We start from the raw sequence: 5955 nt of genomic DNA on the forward strand, positions 1-5955 counted from the left end.
GATATAACAGATATAGGTAAAAATATAGACATAATAGATATACGTATAAAATATAGATACAATAGATATAATAGATTTAGGTATAAAATATAGATATAATAGATTTAGGTATACAATATAGATATAATAGATATAATAGATATAGGTATGAAATATAGACATTATAGATATAATAGGTATAGGTATAAAATATATACATAAAAGACATAGGTATAAAATATAGACATAAAAGATATAGGTATAATATTTAGACATAATAGATATAATAGACATAGTTATAAAATATAGACATAATAGATATTATACATATAGGTGAGAAACATAGACATAATAGATATAGGTATAAAATATAGACGTAAAGATATAATAGATATACGTATAAAATATACACAGAATAAATATAATAGATATAGGTGTAAAATATAGACATAATAGATTTAGATATAAAATACTGATATAATATATATAATGGATATAGATATATAATATAGACATAATATATAGTTATAAAATATAGACATACTAGATACGACAGATATAGGTGTAAAATACAGACATAATATATAGTAAAGTCTAGACATAATAGTTATAATAGACATAGGTATAAAATATAGACATAATAGATATAATTGAAATAGGTATAAAATATAGATAAAATAGATATACGTGTAAAATATAGATATAATAGACATAATAGATATAGGTATAAAATATAGATACAATAAATATAGGTATAAAATATAGGTATAATAGTTATAATAGATGTAGTTATAAAATATAGATATAATAGATATTGTTATAAACATAAATATAACAGATACAATAGATATAGGTAAAAATATAGATAAAATAGTTATAGGTATAAAATATAGACAATAGGTATAATAGATATAGGTATAAAATATAGACATAATAGGTATAAAACATATAAGAATAACATATAGACATTATACATATAGGTATAAAATATAGATATAATTGATATAGGTATACAATATAGATATGATAGATATAGGTAAAATATAGATATAATAGATATAATAGATATACGCATAAATATAGATATAATATGTATAGGTATAAAATATAGATATAATAGATGTAATAGATACAGGAATAAAATATCGATATAATAGATATAAATATAAAAATAAAAATAATAGATATAATAGATATAGGTATCCAATAGAGATACAATAGATACAGGTATAAAATATAGTTATAATAGATATAGGTATAAAATATAGACATAATCGATATAATAGATACAGGTATAAAATACAGCCATAATAGTTATAATAGATATAGGTATAAAATATAGATATAATGGATATACGTATAAAATATAGACACAATAGATAAAATAGATATAGGTATAAAATATAGATAAAATAGATACCATGTAAAATATAGATATAATAGATAAACATATAGGTATAAAATATACACATAATAAATATAGGTATAATATATAGATATAAGAGTTATAATAGATATAGGTATAAAATGTAGATATAATGATATAGTTATAAAATATAAATATAACAGATACAATAGATATAGGTATAAAATATAGATAAAATAGTTATAGGTATAAAATATAGACATAATAGGTATAATTGATATAGGTATATAATACAGACATAATAGATACAATATATAGCTATTAAATATAGACATAATAGATATAATAGATACAGGAATAAAATATAGACATAATACATATAGTTATAAAATATCGATATAATTGATATAGGTATAAAATATAGACATAATAGATAAAATAGTTATAGGTATAAAATATAGATATAATAGATATAGGTATAAAATATAGATATAATAGATATACGTATAAAATATAGATATAATAGGTATAGGTATAAAATATAGATATAATAGATATAATAGAAACAGGAATAAAATATAGATATAATAGAAATATTTATAAAAAATAAAAATAATTGGTATAATAGATATAGGTATAAATAGAGATACAATAGATATAGGTATAAAATATAGTTATAATAGATATAGGTAAAATATAGACATAATAGATATAATAGATATAGGTATTAAATGTAGACTAATAGATATAATAGATATAGGTATACAATATAGACATAATAGATATAATAGACAGTTATAAAATATAGACATCATAGATATAATAGATATGGGTATACAATATAGACATAATAGATATAGGAATAAAATGCAGACATAGATATAATAGATACAGTTATAAATTATAGATATAATAGATATAATAGATATAGGTATAAAAAAGACATATTAGATATAGGTATAAAATACAGACATAATAGATATAGGTATAAAATATAGACATAATAGATATAATAGATATAAGTATAAAGTATAGCCATAATAGATATAACAGATATAGGTATAAAATATAGACATAATAGATATACGTATAAAATATAGATATAATAAATATAATAGATAGGTATAAAATATAGACATAATAGATATAGGTATACAATATAGATATAAGAGACATAAAAGATATAGGTATAAAATATAGACAGTATAGATATAATAGATATAGGTATAAAATATAGACATAATAGATATAGGTATACAATATAGACATAAAAGATATAGGTATAATATTTAGACATAATAGATATAATACATATAGGTATAAAATATACACATTATAGATATAATAGATATAGGTATAAAATATAGACATAATAGATATAGGTATAATATTTAGACATAAAAGATATAGGTATATTTAGACATAGTAGATATAATTGATATAGGTATAAAATATAGACATAATAGATATAATAGATATAGGTATGAAACATAGACATAATAGATATAGGAATAAAATATAGACGTAAAGATATAATAGATATACGTATAAAATATACACAGAATAGATATAATAGATATAGGTGTAAGATATAGAAATAATAGATATAGATAAAAATACTGATATAATATATGTAATGGATATAGATATAAAATATAGACATATTATATAGTTATAAAATATAGACATAATAGATATGACAGATATAGGTGCAAAATATAGACATAATATATAGTTATAAAGTATAGACATAATAGTTATAATAGACAGAGGTATAAAATATAGACATAATAGATATAGGTAAAATATTTAGACATAATAGATATAATAGATATAGTTATAAAATATAGACATAATAGATATAATAGATATAGGTATAAAATATACACATAATAGATATAATAGATACAGGTGTAAAATATAGACATAATAGATATAGGTATAATATAGAGACATAATAGATATACTAGATATAGTTATAAAATATAGACTTAATAGATATTACAGATATAGGTTTAAAAGATAAACATAATAGATAAAATAGATATGTGTATAAAATATTGACATAATAGATATAATAGATATAGGTATGAAATACAGACATAATAGATATAATAGTTATGGGTATAAAATATAGACATAATAGATATGATATATAGGTATAAAGTACAGACATAATTGATATGTTAGATATAGGTATACTATATGGACATAATAGATATAATCGATATAGATATAAAACATAGACATAACAGATATAATAGATACAGGTATAAAATATAGATATAATAGATATAGGTATAAAATATAGATATAATAGATATCATAGACAGACATAATAGATATAAGAGATATCGGTAAAAAATATAGATATAATAGATATAATGGATATGGGTATCAAATATACATATAATAGATATAGGTATAAAATATAGATATAGTATATATAATAGATACAGGTATAAAATATAGACATAATAGATATAATAGATGTAGGTATGAAATATAGACATAATAGATAGAATAGATATAGGTATAAATTACAGACATAATAGATGTAATAGACATAGGTAGAAAATATAGACATAATAGATATAATAGATATCGGTATACAGTATAGACATAAAAGATATAATAGATAGGGGTATAAAATATAGATATAATAGATATAGGTATAAATATCGATATAATAGACATAGTAGATATAGGATTAAAATATAGATATAATAGATATAATTATAAAATATAAATATAATGGATATAATAGATATAGGTAGAAAAGAGAGATATAATAGATATAATTATAAAATATAAATATAATAAATATAATAGATAAAGGTATAAAATATAGATATAATAGATATAATAAATATAGGTATAAAATATAGACATAATAGATATAATAGATATAGGTATCAAATATAGACATAATAGATATAATAGATATAGGTAAACAATAGAGACGTAATAGATATAATAGATACAGGTACAAAATATAGATATAATAGTTATAGGTATAAAATATAGATATAATAGATATAGAAGATAGAGGTATAAAATAGAGACATAATAGATATAATAGATATAGGAATAAAATATAGACATAATAGATATAATAGATATAGGTATAAAATATAGACATAATAGATATAATAGATACAGGTATAAAATATAGAAATAATATATGTAAGTATAAAATATAGACATAATTTATAAAATAGATATACATATAAAAATAGATATAATAGATACAGGTATAAAATATAGACAATAGATATAATAGATATAGGTATGAAATATAATAGAAATCATTATAAAAAATATAAATAAAATAGGTATAATTGATATAGGTAAAAAACATAGATATAATGTATATGGGTATAAAATACGGTTATAATAGATATAGGTATAAAATATAGATATAATAGATTTAATAGATATAGGTATACAATATAGACATAATAGATTTAATAGATATAGGTATAAAATATAGACATAATAGATATTGGTAAAAAATATAGATATATTAGATATAATAGTTATAGGTATAAAATATAGACATAATAGATATAATAGATTTAGGTATTAAATATAGACACAATAGATATAATTGTATTGGTATAAAATATAGATATAATAGATATAGGTATAAAACACAGACATAAGTATTATAAAAGATATAGGTATAAAATATAGACATTATAGTTATAATCGATATAGGTATAAAATATCGACATAAGATATATAGGTATACATATAAACATATAGATATAATAGATATAGGTAAAAAATATAGACTTAAGAGATATAATAGATAGAGGTATAAAATATAGACATATTAGATATGGGTATAAAATATAAACATAATAGATATAATAGATATAGGTATAAAATATAAACATAAGATATATAATAGATATAGGCATAAAATATAGACATAATAAATATAATCGATACAGGTATAAAATATAGACATAAAAGATATAAGAAATATAGTTATAAAATAGAGATAATAGATTTGATAGATATAGGTATAAAATATAGACATAATAGATATAGATATAGGTATAAAATGTAGATATAATAGATATAATAGATATATGTATAAAAAATAGATATAATAGATACAGATATAAAATTCAGACAATAGATATAGTAGATATAAGTATAAAATATAGATATAATAGATATAATTATAAAATATAAATATAAATATATAATAGATATAGGTATAAAATATAGATATAATAGATATAGGTATAAAATATAGTTATAATAGATGTAGATATGAAATATAGATATAGTAGATATAATAGATATAGGTATAAAATATAGACATTAAAGATATAATAGATATAGGTATGAAATATAGAAATAGATATAATGGATATAGGTATCAAATATAGATATAATAGATATAGGTATAAAATATAGATATAGTGGATACAATAGATATAGGTATAAAATAGAGACATAATAGATGTAATAGATAAAGGAATAAAATATAGACATAATAGATATAATAGATAAAGATATAAAATATAGTCATAATAGATATGAGGTATTGCTATAAAATATAGACATAATAGATATTGGTATAAAATATAGAC

Source organism: Rhinopithecus roxellana, unplaced genomic scaffold (assembly GCF_007565055.1).
Source record: "Rhinopithecus roxellana isolate Shanxi Qingling unplaced genomic scaffold, ASM756505v1 contig922, whole genome shotgun sequence".
NCBI classification, from domain to species: Eukaryota; Metazoa; Chordata; class Mammalia; order Primates; family Cercopithecidae; genus Rhinopithecus; species Rhinopithecus roxellana.